The sequence below is a fragment of the Capricornis sumatraensis genome, chromosome 3 (assembly GCF_032405125.1).
Source record: "Capricornis sumatraensis isolate serow.1 chromosome 3, serow.2, whole genome shotgun sequence".
NCBI lineage: Eukaryota > Metazoa > Chordata > Mammalia > Artiodactyla > Bovidae > Capricornis > Capricornis sumatraensis.
In genome coordinates, this window is record NC_091071.1 from 159,447,860 (window position 1) to 159,470,074 (window position 22,215).

Here is a 22,215-nt window from a genome sequence, read left to right on the forward strand (position 1 = left end):
CATTTCCACTGTATAATCATAAGGGATTTGATTTAGGTCATACCTGAATGGTCTAGTTTTCCCTATTTTCTTAAATATCAGTCTGAATTTGGCAATAATGAGTTCATGATCTGAGCCACAGTCAGCTGCTGGTCTTGTTTTTGCTGACTGTATAGAGCTTCTCCATCTTTGGCTGCAAAGAATATAATCTGATTTCGGCATTGACCATCTGGTGATGTCCATGTGTAGAGTCTTCTCTAGTGTTGTTGGAAGAGGGTGTTTGCTATGACGAGTACGTTCTCTTGGCAAAACTCTATTAGCTTTTGCCCTGCTTCATTCCATATTCCAAGGCCAAATTTGCCGATACTCCAAGTGTTTCCTGACTTCTTACTTTTGCATTTCAGTCCCTACCCTGCTTATTTAACTTCTATGCAGAGTGCATCATGAGAAACGCTGGACTGGAAGAAACACAAGCTGGAATCAAGACTGCCGGGAGAAATATCAATAACCTCAGATATGCAGATGACACCACCCTTATGGCAGAAAGTGAAGAGGAACTAAAAAGCCTCTTGATGAAAGTAAAAGAGAAGAGTGAAAAAGTTGACTTAAAGCTCAACATTCAGAAAACGAAGATCATGGCATCCAGTCCCATCACTCCATGGAAATAGATGGAGAAACAGTGGAAACAGTGTCAGACTTTATTTTTTGGGCTCCAAGATCACTGCAGAGGGTGATTGCAGCCATGAAATTAAAAGACACTTACTCCTTGGAAGAAAAGTTATGACCAACCTAGATAGCATATTCAAAAGCAGAGACATTACTTTGCCGACTAAGGTCCATTTAGTCAAGGCTATGGTTTTTCCAGTAGTCATGTGTGGATGTGAGAGTTGGACTGTGAAGAAGGCTGAGCACCGAAGAATAATGCTTTTGAACTGTGGTGCTGGAGAAGACTCTTGAGAGTCCCTTGAACTGCAAGAAAATCCAACCAGTCCATTCTGAAGGAGATCAGCCCTGGGGTTTCTTTGGAAGGACTGATGCTAAAGCTGAAACTCCAGTACTTTGTCAACCTCATGCGAAGAGTTGACTCATTGGAAAAGACTTTGATGCTGGGAGGGATTGGGGGCAGGAGAAGGCGGGGACGACCGAGGATGAGATGGCTGGATGGCATCACTGACTCAATGGACGTGAGTCTGAGTGAACTCCGGGAGTTGGTGATGGACAAGGAGGACTGGCATGCTGCGATTCATGGGGTTGCAAAAAGTCAGACATGACTGAGCGACTAAACCGAACTGAACTGAACTGATAATGAAAAGGACATTTTTTGGGGGTGTTAGTTCTAAAAGGTCTTGGAGGTCTTCATAGAACTGTTCAACTTCAGCTTCTTCAGCATTACTGGTTGGACCGTAGGCTTGGATTACTGTGATATTGATTGGTTTGCCTTGGAAACAAACAGAGATCATTCTGTTGTTTTTGAGATTGCACCCAAGTCCTGCATTTTGGAGTCTTTTGTTGACCATGATGCCTACTCCATTTCTTCCAAGGGATTCCTGCCCACAGTAGTAGATATAATGGTCATCTGAGTTAAATTCACTGCTGATTCCTAGAATGTCAATGTTCACTCTTGCCATCTCCTGTTTGACCACTTCCACTTTGCCTTGATTCATGGATCTAACATTCCAGATTCCTATGCAATGTTGCTCTTTACAGCATCGGACCTTGCTTCTATCACCAGTCACATCCACAACTGAGTATTGTTTTTGCATTGGTTCCATCCCTTCATTCTTTCTGGAGTTATTTCTCCACTGATTTCCAGTAACATATTGGGCACCTACTGACCTGGGGAGTTCCTCTTTCAGTATCCTATCATTTTGCCTTTTCATACTGTTCATGGGGTTTTCAAGGCAAGAATACTGAAGTGATTTGCCATTCCCTTCTCCAGTGGACCACATTCTGTCAGACCTCTCCACCATGACCCGCCCATCTTGGGTGGCCCCACACGGCATGGCTTAGTTTCACTGAGTTAAACAAGGCTGTAATCCATGTGATTAGATTGACTAGTTTTCTGTGATTATGGTTTCAGTGTGTCTGCCCTCTGATGCCCTCCAGCAACACCTACAGTCTTACTTGTGTTTCTCTTACCTTGGACCTGGGGTATCTCTTCACAGCTGCTCCAGCAAAGCATAGCCGCTGCTCCTTACCTTGGAGAAGGGGTATCTCCTCACGACCGCCCCTCCTGACCTTGAACGTGGAGTAGCTCCTCTCAGCTCTCCTGTGCCCACGTAGCCACCACTCCTTGGACGTGGGGTTGCTCCACTTGGCCGCTGCCCCTGATAGTAGTAACATACACAGTACTAACTAACACTTCTGGTTAGACTAAAACATATACTTCTCATCAGTACTATTCATCCGTTCCCCTACTATTCATTGGGTGTACAAGCATTCATGCTAGAGAGGTAAACAAAAGGCCTACACCTCATTGTCCTATATCCAAATTAGGTTTATTAATTTTTTTGACTCTAGACCAGATAGAGTGTTGGGCACATCTTACCTCATTTGATCCATAAAAGACCTAGACAAATACAGAGGGCCACAGAGATAAAGTGACTGGCTTAGAGCTAGTCTAATAGCTAGTAAAAGGTAAGGTATGGATTTGAACTTGATTCTCAAATCAAGTTCTATCCTTTTTACAGTATCTTAGTAGAATTAACACATTGTTAGAGGTCATCTTTAGGCTCTTCAGCCAGGCCATTAAGCCCCATTTGTTAGGCAAGAAACAGCAAAAAAAGTCTCACCTTCCTAATCAAAATGATTACTTTTATTTCAAAAAAATATTTGCAGTTACACTGGGTAACTGTAAATCCAGATGGCATCTGGTTTCCATCTGGTTACCAGGCAGTCATCTCAAATGTGAACAGTTTAAAAATCCATCTTTATTTTAAATTCTTTATGGATTCATTTGCCCTCCATGAAAGTCCAGGTTACTGTTTCAGTGGCTATTGCCATATCACTAAAGACAATACCACTTCCCAGAGAGCCAACTTCTAACAAAATGAGGACAAATGTAAAGAATTAATAACTCTAGCAATTTAGGCATCTTCTATTTGCAAGGAAATTTCTCTCCCTGCTCTATAAGAACTTATTCTACAAGAGCCAGCTCTCTTGGAGCAAAATTGATCATTACCTTACAGAGAATATTGGGTAGTTTGAAAAAGAAACACAGATGATAAAGGTAGCAGTAGGACACCTGAGGCTCTCATTCAATTGTGAGTTGTGTGATTAAAAGATTCCATGGAGAATTTTTTTTTTTTAAGACACTAGGGACTTCCGCTATACTTGGAATCTTCTCTTACTTAGATAGTTCTCATCAACACAATATGCTTAATATAGCAACACAGTGCCCTAATCAGATGCTAACAGACAGCAGTCAAGAAAGGTGCATGTTATGTACCTGTGTTTACTGCAGCACTATTTACAACAGCCAGGACCAGGAAGGAAACTAAACGTCCATTCACAGATGAATGGGTAAAGAAGTTGTGGTACATATATACAATGCAATATAACTCAGCCATAGAAAGGACAAAACTGGGTCCTTCGTAGTTATGTGGATGGACCTAGAGTCTATCATATAGAGTGAAGTCAGAAAGAGAAAAAACAAATATTGTATATTAACATATACATATGAAATCTAGAAAGATGTACAGATGAGCCTGTTTGTAGGGCAAGAATAGAGACACAGACATAAAAAAGAGGCATGTGACCACAAGGGAGAAGGGGAGAATGAGACCAAATGGGAGAGTAGGACTGATATATATACACTGCCGCTGCTGCTGCTCCTGCTGCTTCAGTCATGTCTGACTCTGTGCGACCCCATAGACGGCAGCCCACCAAGCTCCCCTGTCCCTGGAATCCTCCAGGCAAGAACACTGGAGTGGGTTGCCATTTCCTTCTCCAGTGCATGAAAGTGAAAAGTGAAAGTCAAATCGCTCAGTCATGTCTGACTCTTCGCGACCCCATGGACTGCAGCCCACCAGGCTTCTCAGCCCATGGGATTTTCCAGGCAAGAGTACTGGAGTGGGGTGCCATTGCCTTCTCTGATATATACACTACTATATGTAAAATAAATAGCTACTGGGAAGCTACTGCACAGCACAGCGAGCTCAACTCAGTGCTCTATGAGAACCTAGAGGAGTGGGATGGGAGGAGAAGTGAGTAGAGTAGGGAGGCTCAAGAAGGAAGGGATATATGTATACATATACTTGATTCACTTCATTGTGAAACTAACACAACATCGTAAAGCAATTGTGCTCCAATACAGAAAAATAATAACAATTATATTCTCACTCTGGAGAAGGCAATGGCACCCCACTCCAGTACTCTTGCCTGGAAAATCCCATGGACAGAGGAGCCTGGTGGGCTGCAGTCCATGGGGTCACTAGGAGTCGGACACGACTGAGCGACTTCACTTTCCCTTTTCACCTTCATGCATTGGAGAAGGAAGTGGCAACCCACTCCAGTGTTTTTGCCTGGAGAATCCCAGGGACGGGGGAGCCTGGTGGGCTGCCGTCTATGGGGTCGCACAGAGTGGGACACGACTGAAGCGCCTTAGCAGCAGCAGCATGTGCTCACCCCTGCTCAGTCTCTCAGTTGTAGCTGACTCTCTGGTACCCCATGGACTGTGGACCACCACCACTGTAGGCTCCTTTGTCCGTGGACTTTTCCAGGCAAGAATATTGGAGTGGGTTGACTTTTCCTACTCCAGGGGATCTTCCCGACCCAGGGATCAAAGCAGCATCTCTTGCATCTCCTGCACTGGCAGGCAGATTCTTTACCACTGAGCCACCTGGGAAGCCCCAATTATATTCTAATAAAGAAAAACTACAAAAATAAGTTTTCAAAAATGGACATGTTAAATACATGCTGCAGAGTGCAGACAAAATCCAGTTAACATTTGCTTTGATATGCTTTGATATCAATGGGGTTAGTGTGGAGTGGCTGTCACAGGGCAAAGATAACTTTGGTACCCAACTGGTGTAGCGAAAGTGACCATGGTTTGCCCTGGACAGCCCTGGTTTGCCACAGTTACTAATAGGTCCCCTTTTCGCATTCACGTGTATTCCCACTTGGACAACAAATTACAGAGTCACTTTATTTCTAACTGACTCTCCCGTCTGCACAGACTTCACTGCTTGCCAATTTACAGATTGAGCTGGGAATCCTGCCATGCAGAGAGAGAAGAGTGATGAGTATAGATTCCAGGGTCCTCTGATTAGGGAAACCATAGCGTAAATCAATAGTCACAGCAACACCACCTTAAATCTCCACCATGAATACCTGAGATTTATGGATTTTTTTTTCAATTTCTAATTAATTTTTTACACAGGATAAATACAGTCATCATCACCAGATGACAAATGATGAAGCAGAAATAAAGAAAAGCTAGTTAAGAAGCATCTGATCACCTACTTGATGATGAGCAAATCATAGGTGGGCATAAAAACACCTAAAAAATAAAATGCATTGTTCTATCCTTGGAACATTTAGAATTTATTGTGGGGAAGCCTAGGCTAATGGAAAAAAAAAAGAAAGTAAAAAGCAGTAAATAACAAATGTACACTGATATGATGCCTAAGTGTTGAAAGAGCTCCCTCAAGGTTACATAATAAATATGTGTCAGAGTTAAAAATAGAGGTAGTGGATGGAAAATAAACATGTATCGAGCACATGGTATGCACTAGCTTTCCCTTAATTCTCATTACAAGCCCTATATAGGCAATAAGGGTTTCTTTACCGATGAGGTAACACATCTTGAGAGGGTAAGTTGCCTGATGTCACAGAGTACACACATCGGACGCACCCAAAAAGCCCATGTTCTCTCTCCCCTATACTGTGTGAGTTGCCCTCATTTCTCATAGCCCAGGGCAGAAACTGGCCAAAATGAGGCATCCTATGAGTGTCTAAACTCAAAGGAAATAAACTCAAAATTGCACAAAGTTGAATACAGACAGAACAAGCAAAATAGGGCAATTACATGTGTGTACATTTTAACTCTCAAGAAATGAAAGAAAACTGCTTCTCCATGTTTCCAAAAAGAAATTCCCATGCAGTGTTGTATGCTTAGGAAATCAAAATGAAAAGAGATTGTGTAGAAATACGTGCTGAATCAAAAAGCCTTTGTGCAACTGATCATGATGTATTCTCTTGGAAGACTCCCCTACAGAGTGGAGTATTGGGTACACAATGGAGTACTGGGTTGACAAAAAAGTTCATTTGAGTTTTTCCATAGCATCTTATGGTGCTGTTCTAATACTAATTATGACAAAATTCCTCTTAGGTGCCACTGATCAGTAGGGGAGGACATTGCTGAGCAGTGGATGAAGCTTCAAAGCATTAAAAACACCAATGTTTGGTCCTACCATTGATTCTATTCACTGCAATTTATCAAATACTTCGGAGTTACAAAGCAAGGTGCTGGGTGAAAGAAGCAGAGCCTGGGAGGAGAGTAAAACGTAGTCAGGATGCTGGGTACATTACGATCCAGTAAGAAAGTGGACAGATGTATTTGCAAGATTACAAATCATACACAATGAGCCAAAGAAGTAAGGGCTTCCCCAATGATGACTCAGCAGGTAAAGAAGCCTCCTGCAATGCAGGAGACACAGGAGATGTGGGTTCAATCCCTGGGTCAGGAAAATTCCTTGGAGGAAGAAAGGGCAACCCACTCCAGTACTCTTGCCTGGAAAATCCCACTGGTAGAGAAGGCGGGTGGGCTACCATCCATGGATCACCAAGAGTTAGACACGACTGAGCACAGATGGGACAAAAGTGAATTAAAAATAGAGAACTAGGTTAATTCCCTGGTTTTGGTAAATAGTGCTACAGTGGTGAACTCTGGAGTATGAACATCTTTGCAGGGCAGGACAGAGAGAACAGATTTGTGGACACAGGGGAAAGGAGAGGGTGGGAGGAATTGAGATAGTAAGATTGATACATATATATACTATACTACTATGCGTAAAATAGATAGCTAGTCGGAGGCTTCTGTGTAGACCAAGGAGCTCAGCTCAGTACTCTGTGATGACCTAGAAGATGGGATGGGGTGGCAGGTAGAAAAGAGGCTCAAAAAGGAAGGAATATGTGTATACATATAGCTGATTCATGTTGTTGTACAGGAGAAAGCAACACAACATTGTAAAGCAATTGTACTAATTTTTTTTTTAAGAAAATAAAAATCAACATAAAAATAACAAAATAAAGAGATAGGAATGATCTCACGTGGCCTCAGTCTGCAGCAACTTGAAGCCGGATTTCAGTTCCTGGCTAGAGATTGCGATCTAGTAGTGGCACTGAGAATGCTAAATCCTAGCCACTAGGCCAATGGCCAGTGACAAGGCCCTGACCCTTTGACTTTGTAAAAATGGATTCCCGTCAATACAGAAAATAATGAAACAAGAGCTTATTGGGAGGAAAAAATAGTATACACACACAGGTAGACTCAGAGAGAGATACACTCTCGTGGTGGCCTGAAGCACTTATATGGGACATTTCTTCTGGGTTTCCTTTGGCCAGTCGTCTTGCTTTGCCTGGTTCTGAGTCTGTATTTGTCTTATCTCAGGGTCTTCCCACGTGCACACGTGCATCAGTGAAGAGGCCTGTGGTAGGTTCCCATCACTCCCGTTTGAAAGGCTCCAAGGAGCCTTTCTGTGCATGTGTAGTTGGACAGGTCTCCTTCTCACTTTGAGAGAAATATGTGGTCTATGGGGTTGCAAAGAGTCAGGCACGACTGAGCAACTAAGCGCCACAGACACACATCTGGACAAGGATTAGCTCCTTCCCCTTCACGTCTCACTATCTGTCCACGGGAGGGGAACTCCAGCTCTTCCGCCTGGGGCCCATCCATCTCCTGCCTCAGGAAGACACTAATGTCACATGACAATTAACCCTAATCGCCCTTTCTCCCCCACAGGTGAGCTTCAACTTCTTTATTGTGAAAGGGGGGCTCGTACAGATACATTTTGGTATCACTTATATGTGGAATCATTGAATTCCTAAAGTGGTTGTCAAGGGCTGGGCAGGAGGGGACGAGGAAAACAGGGAGAGGCTGATACATAGGTACAAACTAGTCTTATAAGATGAGTGAGATTCACAACACCGTAAACACAGCCGGTAACACTGTATGCTGTGCTGTGCTTAGTCGCTCAGTCGTGTCCGATTCTTTGTGACCCCATGGTCTGTAGCCCACCAGGCTCCTCTGCCCATGAAATTCTCCAGGCAAGAATACTGGAGTGGGTTGCCATGCCCTCCTCCAGGGGATCTTTCCAATCCAGGGATCAAACCCAGGTCTCCTGCATTGCAGGCGGATTCATTACTGTCTGAGCCACCAGGGAAGCCTGTAACACTGTATACTGCTGCTGCTGCCAAGTCGCTTCAGTCATATCCCACTCTGTGTGACCCCAGAGATGGCAGCCACCAGGCTCCCCCGTCCCTGGGATTCTCCAGGCAAGAACACTGGAGTGGGTTGCCATTTCCTTCTCCAGTGCATGAAAGTGAAAAGTGGAAGTGAAGTCGCTCAGTCGTGTCTGACTCTTTGCGGCCCCATGGACTGCAGCCTACCAGGCTCCTCTGTCCATGGGATTTGCCAGGCAAGAATACTGGAGTGGGTTGCCATTGCCTTCAGTAACACTGAAGGTAACACTGTATAGTAACATCGAAATTTGCAAAGAGAACTTGTTCTCCCAAAGTAAAAGGGTAAATATGGGAGGTGATTGGTGTGTTAATTAACTTGATGGGGGAATTCTTTCACAATGTGTGTGATTATATACAAATATATATAATGTGATTATATATGTAATCAATATGTTGCACACTTTAAATATCTTACTATTTCATTTGTCAATCATACCTCAATAAAGCTATTAATAGAAAAAGTGGGGAGGTTCTTAATACCTTCTACAACTTCCATGCTGGTTCATCACAAGAATGTAATGTATCAAAAGAATGCTTTGAAAACTCTATTTTAATATATAAATTAAAGGTGACACTTGAAAAGAAAAACAGGCCCCATTTAACTAGTTACTGTAAATCTGTTCTGTTCCCCTGTATTCTGGGCCAGGCAGGGTGGTGTGTGTCTAAATAACTGTGGGGGGTGGTTTCCCTGGTAGCTCAGTGGTAAAGAATCCACCTGCCAATGCAGGATACCCCAGCTGGATCCCTGGGTTGCAAAGATCCCCTGGAGAAGGAAATGGCAACCCACTCCAGTATTCTTGCCTGGGAAATCCCATGGACAAAGGAGCCTGGAGGGCTACAGTCCATGGAGTCGCAAAGAGTTGGACACGACTGAGCAGCTAAACACCATTACCTGCTGCATGGGTACCTGAGATCCTTCTGCTCCTCCTGCCTGGTCTCCTTCCAGTCTCCTCTTTGAACCCAGTCTGGCCCTGCTCCTGCTCATATTGAACTGTCTCCAATGATGTCATGCACACTCATGGTTTCAATTCTCTGTTAACACAAAGTTATGCCTCCAGCCCAGACGTCTTTGAGCTCCAGACTCATATATCTGCCTGCCTAGTGGAGATTTCCAGTTGGACATGCCTGAAGCCTCTCCAAACAGAGCTCACTATCTTCCATCTCTTTCAAAGAACTAGGCAGCTTCCCCTGTTCCTGTTCTCAGGGAACACTGATTGTCACCTGCTAGTTACATCCCCTGGCTCTCCCCGTCCCCCTTCTCCTTTCCTCCAGCACTGCCTCCTCCACTTGGTTGCCTTGGAATACAACAAAAGAGGAGAGGAAAGTGAAAGAAGATGCTTCTTATAAGCAGATTTGTCAAGTTCCCACGTGGCTGGATGTTGTTCATTTCCAGTTTGGGTATTCTGCTGATCTGTTTGTCGATGAAAAAAGAACAAAGAAAGCTGGAATCTATACAGATGAACATGTTCCTGAATTCCATAAAATTCTGTTTCCAAGAGGTTTTAATAGGTGATGTTTCTTTTTTTTAATTTAAATTTATTTAATTGGAGGCTAATTACTTTACAATATTGTATTGGTTTTGCCATAAATCAACATGAATCCGCCATAGGTGTACACGTGTTCCCCATCCTGAACCCTCCTCCCACCTCCCTCCCTCTACCATCCCTCTGGGTCATCCCAGTGCACCAGCCCCAAGCATCCTGTATCCTGCATTGAACCTGGACTGGCGATTCATTTCTTATGTGATATTATACATGTTTCAATGCCATTCTCCCAAATCATCCCGCCCTCTCCCTCTCCCACAGAGTCCAAAAGACTGTTCTATACATCTGTGATGTTTCGTTAAAAAAAAAAAAAAAAAAAAAAGGCGGCAGTGGTCCAATGATAGCAAGATTGTGTATTGATTGTATTTTGCAGACAGTCCTCCTTCACCCTTGGTCCCCAGGGTTTAGGCTTCTAGGTAAATATTGCTCCATAATGAGATTTTCACTCAGGCCCCAGTGAGTGAGCTTGATGGTTCCGTCTGCTTATAACATCCTGACAGTATGTGTTTATGTGTTAGAAACAGTACGCGTGTACAAACGTGATGTTTGAATTTAAGGGTGTGATTTGGCTTTTGTTGCTGGGATTTGGTTTGCTTATTTTTTGATGTCCCTTAGAGAACCGTGGACCTTGTGAGCCTACGCACCCTAACTTGGGCAAGTCCGCTTGTTTCCCCTAGGAGCCCTGAGGCTACCAGTTAGCTCTCCCAAAAGGATAAGTCTTCTGGCTCTTTCTCAGGAGCAGCCTGAGGTCTCATGGCTGTCCCCCAACCCCACCCTGCCTGGAACGTGAGGTCATAATTGCTGTCCCCACCTCACTCCCAGTGAAGGGCATTCAGTCCAGACACTATTGCTTCTTCTGGCCAGCCGCAACCAGCTCACCCTGCTCAGGGCTCTGAAAGCTGTAACCCTTCCCCTCTATCGAGCTCAGACACTCCCCTCCCCTCAGGGGATTCAGGGGAGTCAGAGGCAGCCATAAAGCTGCCTGTAGCATAATTCCTGCCTGCTGAGTCCGAATTCTCTGAGAAAGGCCCTCTCAACTGTTTGAAAATCACATGCTTATTGTTCCCACTTTGGAACCAGAGATTAGTACTTAACCAGACGAAAGCACAATTTGGGGCTTCCCATGTGGCGCTAGTCGTAAAGAACCCGCCTGCCAGTGCAGGAGAGATGCGGGTTGGATCCCTGGGTTGGGAAGAGCCCCTGGAGAAGGGCACAGCAACCCCTTCCAGTATTCTTGCCTGGAGAATCCCTTGGACAGAGGAGCCTGGTGGGCTGTGGTCCACAAGGTCACAAAGAGTCGGACACAACTGAAGTAACTTGGCACGCATGTGCCAAAGGACAAGTTAACTCCACATATCTGAGCCTCTTTGTAAAGCTACCCAAATACACAGTTCTGTCTCTGAGAAGTCCTACAGCAAAGAACCTGGTTGTTCTTCCTTAATCTAGCTGCCCAAACTATCTGGAGCGTGGGAAAGTCTTTGGCAACCTGTGTTTCTGGGTATGTATGGCTCTGAACTGACAAAACCCCTGGAAGCTGTGGCATAAACTCAAGAGGGAGGATTTTCTGGATGAGCCCTAATGGATTCCAGCTCTCAGTTGTGTCAGAACAAATGGGTCAGGAAACCCTTCGCCTGTGTCACTTTGTGGGAGGTGATCTGCCTGAGAGCTTGTCTGAAGCTGAGGATGGAGCAGGTGCAAGGGAATCTGAGAGAAGGCGGGAGCCAGGGAGTGAGGAAGCCAAGAGGTACCATGTGGAATCTGCCTCCTGCCGCCATCAGCCCACCCTCCTGAGCCCCCTCTCCGGCCGCCAGCTTGAGCCTCTGAGGAGAGAGCGCTGAGGCCAGTTCAGGAAGTCGAAGCCTGGAGGATGCTGACACACTGACACTCAGTGGCCAGAGCCGTCCTGAGTCAAGGAGAGAAGCTTTCTCTCCACCTCAGTCCCAGACCCCATTTTCTGTCACAAACTGAAGCACGAGTCCAGCCTCTGTGCCCCTGGAGCAGTCTTCTCAGGGGTGGGCAGCAGAGGAACAGGCCAGGCCCAGGCAGAGTGTCTGAAGGGGAAGAATTACCAGGCTTATCCCCAAGAGGGACACCTTGACACTGGAGACCCCAGACCATGACAGGCAGACTTGTGAGGTCTTCTCGGGGTTCTGAGGAAAAGAGTGGTGAACTTTGGGCCTTGCGGGGCTGTGTGTGTGCTAGGTGGCTTCAGTTGTGTCTGACTCTGCCTCCTTATAGACTGTAGCCCGCCAGGCTCCTCTCTCCATAGAGTTCTCCAGGCAAGAATACTTGGAGTGGGTTGCCACGCCCTCCTCCAGGGGATCATCCCAACTCAGCAATTGAACCCATATCTCTTCCTTCTCCTGCTTTGGGAGGCATGGTCTTTACCACTAGCTCCACCCAGGAAGGCCCCCTGGGGGATCACTGTGCCTGTAATTCCACCTGGAGGCCCAAGCTCTCCAGGCATCTTCTATATTAAGGAACCTGCTGGTTTCCTCTTCCTCTTTCTTCCCCAGGCCACTCTTTCCCCACCTGCCCAGTCCCTCTGGAGCAATCCTCTGCAAAAAGGGCATAGCTGTCTTTTATTCCAGCGAGAGTCAATGTGTGGTGGTGCTCAGGCACCCCCATGGGGTTGCTGGACGTGAAACAGGCCTGTAAAGCAAACGGTCAGACCTGGGTCGGGGGTTTTGCTAGTAAAGGGAGTTCCCGTTGTCTTAAATCACCCGGGATTGTTTATTGCAAAAGGCAGCCGTTTAATCTGAAACACAGACAGAAACAACAGCAGCCGTGTGTCTCTGCAGGTTTAGGCCAAGCCCAGCTTTTACATTCTAAGCACTGTAAGTATCGAGTGGCCTGGATGGCTCGAAGCCAAACAGTAATGTTTCCTTTCGCTGTTGTTGAGAAAGGCATTCAGGAAAACAATTGAGCACAATAAGGGCCTTCCTGTTCCGTTGGGCAGGCAGGCGTGTGAACCACCCAGCCAACGTGGAGTGAGTCATCCTGGCTTCCTTCTCCTTTGTCCAAGGCTCTCTCTGTGGCCAGCTGCACTGCTGCAGACATCCCATGAGATGAATGTCTTCTGAATCCATTTCTCTAACCTCTCCAAGCACCAAGGATTTCCTCGCAAATCAAAGCAGATATTTGTTTATACAGGGTAATGTCACCAACACATTTTGGTTGGGAAAGGCATTGGCCCTACGTTTCCCTATAGCCAAAGGTTTCCTTACAGAACCCTACTGGATGTCTTAGAAGAAGATTCAACATGCCTAAACTTCATGGGCTTTTTCATTACATGGCTACACAAACTGTATCTCATGTGTTGACTAACACATACTTGGCTAGTTGCGTGCCAACCAACTGTAGCTGCCCATGGAAGGCAAATAGCTGACAGAGCTCAAACAAAACCAGTTGTATATAGAATTAAGTAAAATAAGACCACACCTTGCAATGTTGGACGACCTTTAATTTTCCAAGCATACAACAGAAATATTCAGAGTTGCACTGACATGTCTTGGATGCATGAAAAGAAGTCTGGAGAGATGTGAGAAGGCCAGTTGTTGGTTGGTAGTGGTAAAGGCAGTTCCCTCTTTCATGCTCCCTCCCTCTGTCTCTCTCAGTCTTTCTCTTCTCCACCCTTTTTGTTCATCTCTCTTTCCCCTATCTCTAGACTTGTTAGGAGAACCAGTGACTGAAACCACCTGCCCTGGCCAGGCACCATGGTAACCACTCACATGAGTTAACTTACATCAGGACGTCTTAGTAAGAAACATGGAACTAAGAAGTTACCACCAAATGTAAGAATTTAGGAAAGGTCAAAAGGAGAAAGGAGATGCCAACCCATATGTCCTACCAACCTCCCAGAATCCTTCTCCTTGGAATCCATCTTGGCTGAGTAATGTGTGTGCCACAGGAAGGACCTGGAGTCAGAATGATTGGCCAGAGACAACCCTGAAACTAACCCCATCACCATGAAACCTGAGACTATGAACCACGTGGAGGAACAGGCCTCTTGGGTTCCCTTACCCTGCTGCTCTCCACCCAGGCACCCCTTCCCAATAAAGTCTCTTGCTTTGTCATCACGTCTGTTTCCTTAGACAATTCATTTCCAAGCATTAGACAAGATCCTACTCTTGGGCTCTGGAAGGAATTTCCTATCCTGCAACAGAATTATGGCCAAAATATTTCTTTAGGAATGGAATGAAAAGCCTAAAGGTCCTTCAGAATGTAATCCAATAGAGATGGTAAACTTGACATCATTTCTCATACTCTATTTCTAGGAGTTAACACTGAGTGTTCCTCAACCAAAAGTTAAACCAAATGATATTAAGTTTTAAAGGCTCATAGGCCCTGTCACCCCAAAATACGCCACTTTAGCATGTCGATTATTTTGTGGGCATCTGGAAACAACAAGCGCGGGGCCAGGGGGACTTTCTCTGAACTTCCCTTATCTGACTAAAGATAGATCCTCCAAAATGAACTCAGTTGTTATAAATTCCTTCTCCAAGAGTTTCATCAATCAGGGAAGATTGACTTATCACAGGAGAGGTTCACTATCTAGAAGCAGACACCACACCCAGACAAACTTTGTCACCAACAATAATATCTCCCATATATTCTCCTAGGGGCCCATTCAACTTTCCTGAAAAGTCATCAAGATGGTATTGAAGCCTGAATTCCAAGTCCCCTGTTTGAATTACTCATTTTTTTCCTGGGCACCTCCCCTGTATATATGAGGTCTACACATTAATAAATTTACTTGTTTTTCTTGCGTTAATCTGTATTTTATTACAAAGATCCCACTAAGTACTCAGAAGTGTAGAGAAAATTTTTTTTCTTCCCCAGCTGTTATAAGCATCTACTTTGATAATGCAAAAAAGAGCTGCCACTAGCTGCTTAAGCACATTTTGATAAAAAGATGAAAAACAGAAATTCTTTGGTACTTTAATCCTATATAATATTTTGAAATGCTTGAGTTTCGTGTCTAACAAAACCATATTTGGGCCCCATCTTTTTCCATTTACTGGCTATGCCACCTGGGCATTTGATTTCTCTCTCCCTCGATTTCATCATCTGAAAATGGGGGTAATATAGTGCCTACCTCACCGGGTTGTTGTGAGGATTAAATAAGATGATTAATATGGATCATTTAGTGTCTTGCCCAGTGCTCAATAAATGTAACTAGTACTAATCATCATTATCATCATCTAATCAAATTGTCATTGGATTAATTTTTTTTTTCCATTGGAAATCTAATAGACTGGGCTTGGTTGAGTTGAAAGCATAATGTCACCCCTTAGGAAAGTATAGTCTCTCTCTTCTGCCAAAATAAAATTAGACTTCAAAAGGAAGAAGTTTCTGATGAATTTGTTAGTTAAAAAGTCATATCATTTTTCAATCTTAATAGAAAATATTTTAAAAATATACGCATTCCAGGGTGACAAAGCCACTAGATTTCTCTGGCAAATTTGGTAATCCTTTCAACTGAGACCTAGTTCCTAGAAATTTACATATTTGGTCCACCAGAAGCTTCAGCTAGATACACCAAGTAAAGCAAATGAAAATATTCATTGGTGTCACACTAAAATATCTGCCAGATTTGCCCACTAACCAGATTAGGTTCATGATGAGAGGACCATCAGGGGTACAATTTCTCTTTACTCAATATGAAGGAATCTTAAAAAAAAAAAAAAAAATGTTGTTCTATCAAACACAGTCAAAAATCCATCTTGTTGGTCAGGTGGCAGTCCTACATATGCCTTGACCAGTCAGTAAGAAAGCATGTTAAACTGAGCTCTTCTGAAGAACGTTTAGGAGTACACTCCTCTGGAGCCGATCTCATCACAATCTACATCCCCAAGAGAGACTCGGCTCTGATCTCAAGAGTTTCCTGAAAGAAAACATTTCTGCAAAGCCAATAAACTCCAAACTTGAGCAAGATGTTGGCCGAGGGGCCAGAAAATTCAGTGCAATTCTGGTTAACATACCCAACATTTTTACCAACGGTCTTCTTGGTGGGTGCAATTCATTTTCAGCTCAGTCAGGTCTTTTGGAAACTGAACCACAGGAACAGCACAGACTCTGAGTAAATCAGATACATCCTGTGGTTTGCACTTCAAAGGTAGCCACAAATTCTTAAGGTATGACTCATAGTCATCAAAATCTATGAATCTCCTCTGAAATTGTTCTTTCACTACCACTAAATAGCTCTCTAATTCTTCAAATCTGTGATCCCATTGAAGTCAAGGAAATTGGGCAGGAGATTATGAATGCAATAGGAAATGAGTGTAGTTGTCACCTACTTAGGCCACTTGGCCTGTTAAAACCTGCGTTTACTTGAATAAGAATAAGAAGGGAGCCAGAGCCCATGCCTTCTTAAACCCTTAAGGGGTCCATGGAAGATCTGCTTAAACAGATATTCAAAGCCTAGTGTCTTAGGTCATTCAGAATTCTGTGCTAAAATGTGGAGATTCTATCAAACTTCTAAACTCTATTCCATATCCATATGTCAGTTTTGAGAGTATAGGAGCTATGCTATATCAGAAAAATGCTAGACAGAAGAAGCATCCTATTAATTCTTTGTTCCAAAACAGGAAGTTACAAAATGCTCAGAGCGTCCTTATCAGTAATTATACCTGTGCTGTGTGCTTAGTCCCTCAGTCATGTCCAATTCTTTGCAACCCCATGGACTTAGCCCTCTAGGCTCCTCTGTCCATGGCATTCTCCAGGCAAGCATACTGGAGTGGGTTGCCGTGCTCTCCTCCAGGGGATCTTCCCAGCCCAGGGACTGAACCCAAGTCTCCTGCATTGCAGGCAGATTCTTTACCGTCTGAGCCACCAGGGAAGCCCAAGAATATTGGAGTGGGTAGCCTACCCCTTCTCTAGGGAAACTTCCCAACACATGAATCGAACCAGGGTGTCCTCCTTTGCTGGCAGATTCTTTACCAGCTGAGCTACTAGGGAAGCCCATCAGTAATTGTACTCAAGGTAAAAATCAATAACTGTCCCCATTAGTTTTTACTGTATTACAAACCATCCCAGAACCTAATATTAAAACAATGGTCATTTATTTAGTTCACAATTATAAAGGTTGATAACTAGGGCTGTGATGAGTGATCCACTGGGTGTCTCTTCTCGTCTCAGTTGGGTTTGTGAATGCATTTATGGTTGGCTACTAGGTCAGTTGAGTTAGACTAATCTAGAATGGTCTCAGCTGAAATGACTCATCTCTGTTCCACATAATCTCCCATCTTCCACCAGGCTAGCCTGGGCTTGGTCATAAATTATCTGGCCAGGGTTCCCAGAGAGAGCCTGGTAGTCCCCAAGGCCTCTTGGTGTCTAAGCTCAGAACCAGCACACTGTTCACTTCCACTGCATTCCATTGCCAAAGCAAGTTACTAGACCAACCTTGATTTGAGAATGGGGAAATAAATCCCACTTATTGATGAGAGGAGTTTCAATGTCAAATCACAAGCATGAAAAATTGTGGTCATTTTTGCCATCTGCCAAAAACCTCTCACCCATGTGCTCCTTAATGCCACAGTCACTAAACCAAACAGGACAGGGCTGAGTGTCAGCACAGGATGATGACAGCCTTCCTGTGTGGCACCAATCAGAGCTCAGCAACAAGGATGCCTGACACTCCTTCATGGCAACCCCTCTCACCATTTGGTGCTCCTGAGATAGGAGACTGTCCCTTTAACCTGAGTAACAGACAGCAAGACTGTCACCCCAGGTAATTACACACAGAGTAAAGCTCAACTTCATGTTTCTGGGCAAAAGAAAATGGAAGTGCAGTTTTGAAGGGAAAGCACAGTCGTAGTGTTTTCGGCACTGCAAATCCAAAGACAATCCCACGGATGTGAGAAATGGGGATTAGAGGCCCTCCAGGAAGCTGAGATTGTTTTTCATGCTTTCTTTCTGTTCGGTCACTCAGTTGTGTCCAACTCTTTGCAACCCCATGGACTGCAGGCTTCCCTGTCCACCATCTGCTGGAGTGTGCTCTAACTCAGATCCATTGAGTTGACGATGCCATCCAATCATCTCATCCTCTGTTGCCCCCTTCTCTTCTTGCCCTCAGTCCCTCCCATCATCATGGCCTGTTCCAGTGAGTTGGCTCTTTACATCAGGTGGTCAAAGTATTGGAGTTTCAGCAACACTCCTTCCAATGAATATTCAGGACAGATTTCCTTTAGGATTGACTGGTATGATCTCCTTGCTGTCCAAGGGACTCTAAAGAGTCAATGCTTTCAAACTGTGGTGATGGAGAGTACTCTTGAGACTTAAATAGCTGGAAGTCCTTTAAAAGAGGGAAGAGACCTCCACTCTCCTTGCCCTCTAAGTTCAGCAACTCCAAGTTCCAGCTCATGCTTCTGTGGTTCTAGATGCTCACAATCTTCCCTCCTGACTGTCTGTCCCATACTCTCCAGGCTTGTTTAGAAGTGAAAAAGAAATGAAAGTGAAAGTGTTAGTCCCTCAGTCATGTCTGACTCTTTGCGACCCCATGACTGTAGTCCCCCAGGCTCCTCTGTCCATGGAATCCTCCAGGCAAGAATACTGGAGTAGATTGCCATTCCCTTCTCCAGGAGATCTTCCAACCCAGAGTTCGAATGCAGGTTTCCTACATTGCAAGCAGATTCTTTACCATCTGAGCCACCAGGAAAGCCCCCACCACCACCACTGCCCCAGGCTTGCTTAGCTTGCTCCTGTAATTACATAAGCCAATCCCTTGTGATAAATCTCTGATTGAACCCTGACACATAGTGATTATCAGAAAACAAGAAGAAGGATTTCCCTGGCCATCCAGTGGTTAAGACTCTGCACTTCCAAGGCAGGAGACAGACTTTCAGTCCCTGGTGAGAGAACTGAGAGCTCAATGCCATGCAGCTTGGCCAAAAAAAAAATTTTTTTTAAAACAAGAATATATCCAAGTTAGCCATTTGTATTTTCCACAAAGAGATAAGGGGCTACAAATGAGAGTGGGGAAAGCAAAGAAGCAAGTGCCAAATGGCCTGGACCCTCCCCCTCCATCTTCCTTCACCAGCCAAGTGGTGGAGGCAGCTAGTTCTCATACGTCCTTTGAGCACTCTTTCTGTATTTGTAGAATAGTGTTAAGACTAAGTCAGGTCTACCTATTTGGCAAGGCTATTTTGAAAAATCAAAGGAGAAATTGTATATAGAAACACTTTGTAGCCAGCCATACAAATGAGAGTTGTTTAGTGTTGAAACTACCTACTCTAACATTTTTAATTTAAGAAACAAGAGAGTGAAAAAAATAAAGATTTATTACAGGCCTACTAGGAAATGTGACTAGTCAACCATGCTCTCCTTTTGACCTGACTATGAGGCAGGAAGTATTTGCCTCATCAGAGACAAGGAAATTGAGGCTCAGAGAGGTTGACCAGCTTGTCTGGATTACAAGATAGACCTGGAGTCCAGCCTGAAACCGATTTGATGACACCAAAGTGGTCTGTAAATCCACGACCTCCTCCTTTTGCATAATGAAGGAGGAGCGTCTCATGGGATGCCATGCAATATTCTACTTCAAGGAAGACTTTCGAGAAATACTTTCAGTATATCCTCTATTCTTTGGGACCTCCTACTTTAACTGAAAAGCAAACAGAATCTATTTTCATTAGTGTAGACGTTGTTTCAGCTGACAGACTCTGAGTCACAACCCTGCAGACATCAATAAAAGAGAAAACCTCTCCGGCCCCTTTGCCAACAGGCAAATTTCTTTCCTTAATTTATAATAAAACTATGACTGCAAAATAATGAAAGTGAAACTTCACTATTTACTGATTTTGATGGCTCCATTCTTTAAATACTCAGAAAAGACACTTTACTACATTTGCACCCCCAGGGAAATGACTGTGGTTGGAGGTTAAAGTTATTCAACAAACAAAAAGACAATTTTGTAAATGTATCTTTTCCTCAAAAATGTAAAGCAGCCAGGATAATTTGTGGGTTAGGCATTTTCTGAGAGTTCATGATCAATTATGCGAAAAGCCCTTGAGATGGTTAGTAAAATGTTAAGGAAGGGCCTTCTACCCAGCATTCAATATTTGGAGACGCTGAATATGCATAAATGGAACCCCAAATGAGCCAAATATATATTTATAGTAGATCAAGCTTTTTTCAGATCAGTGTTTTACATATAAAGTTAATTCCACTCAACTTGACTTTCAAAATATAGGAAGAAGAAAAAAAACTCACAGCATTTATTAAATACCCTCCAAATATTATGCTTGGCATTTTAAATCATCTTTCTCTTAATTCTCATAAGATTTTGCCATACCTACAGGAACCAATGACCTATTGGGGTTCAAATTCAGCTCAAGCCAAGGTACTGACAATTTCTACCTTTTGCAGTTCTGTAGCCTCTAGTTTAAATGAGTATAGATATTTTAAAAAATAATTTTAAAAGGAGCTCTATTTTAAAAACTAAATTAAGGGTGTCAACCCACCTTGACTCAAAACCAAAATAGAACCCAACATACAAAAATTCAACCAGTGTTCTTTAAATCTTTGAGAAGCTAATTAATTACAGAGTTTAAATTCTCATTACTTCTTAAATAAGGGCCCAGAGAGTATTAGTTCTTTCTCATTTCATGGGTTTCTCCCACTGCAATCCCCAGAACAGGGAACATCTGACCTGTTTATTCTATATTGGATATTACACTTGGAGCTTAGTACACAGAGGATGCCAGCAAATTCATAAATAAATGCTCAAAAAGTATTCATGACAGAATGCAAACTTATAAAAGTGCAGTGCTTCAAAACTTACCACTTCACTCATCCTATTGCTTGTAATTACCACAGCAATCATGTGTGTGAGTTACAGCTGATGGTTGTTAACCCCACTTTATAGATAAAGAAATTGAAAGTCAGAATAAATTGAGTAATCTGCTCAGTCACAGAGCTATGAATGTCACCTGTCAGGTTTAACCACAAACAGATTTCTTGAGGACAAAGACCAAAGGTTTTGTGCTCCTACAATTACTCCCTCATTAAGTAATATCAATTTTTGTTCATGTTTGAACACAAAATGCCTCCTATTGAAATAAAACACTGAAATGAACAGACTCAGAGGATTCCAACCTAGCAGTTAGAGCTGGAGGTCACCAGTTTATTTGAAGTGTTTGTATATGGTTTTATCACACTGACCATCTTATAAAGCAGTGATTCCCAGCCATGACACTGGGTTATCATCATACTGCAAGGTCTAAGAGCAATACTTGAGGACAGGGGAGCTTCCATACCTACAGGAAGGTGAGTCCTGGGCAGCATTATCGAGAAAACAACAGAGGGGAACCAAAGACCTATCGAGAGAATGAGTATCAAGAAGCCAAAACAAATCAGCAAATAAAGAACAGTAAAGACCAGATCTGTTTGGTTAGCTGTGTACTGATGCACCTTTGGGGGGATTTTTATATTTAGATTATATAATAAATTGGATAACTTTTTAAAATTAATTCATTGATTTGGCCATGCCGGGCCTTTGTTTCTGCACCCAGGCTTCTGTCTAGTTGTGGTCCACAGGCTCAGTAGTTGCAACGCTTGGCCTTAGTTGCCCTGGGGCATGTGGATCCTAAGGGCTTCCAGGCAGTACTAGTGGTAAAGAGCCCACCAGTCAACGAGGAGACTTAAGAGATGCGAATTCAATCCCTGGGTCGGGAAGATCCCCTGGAGGAGGGCACAGCAACCCACTCCAGTATTCTTGCCTGGCGAGTCCCATGGACAGAGGAGCCTGGTGGGCTGCAATCCATAGGGTCCCAAAGAGTCGGACCCAACTGAAGCGAATTACTACAGCACACACATATGGGATCTTAGGTCCCTAACCAGGGATGGAACCCACGTTTCCAGCATTGGAAGGCAGATTTTTAAACACTGGACCACCAGGGATGTCCCATAAATTGGATAATTTTTAAGAAAAACTTTTATGTGCTTATAGAGGATTGGATTTGGAGAACCACATTGATAGCCAAATCAACAGAAGTCAAAAAATAAATGTGTGACTCTGCGTGTGTGTGTGTGTGTGTGTGTGTGTGTGTGTGTGTCTTATGATATGAAGCTAATTGAAGCTAAAATGTTTTAAGGGATTTGTGTGCAGTTGAGCCATCCCAGTGTGTGAAAAGCAACGTGTTTTATTCTCAATTATCCATGGTCTTATTTGCTCTCCGCAAATACTTCAAGCCGTGACTAAGCCACGTTATGCGTAACTCAACACTTT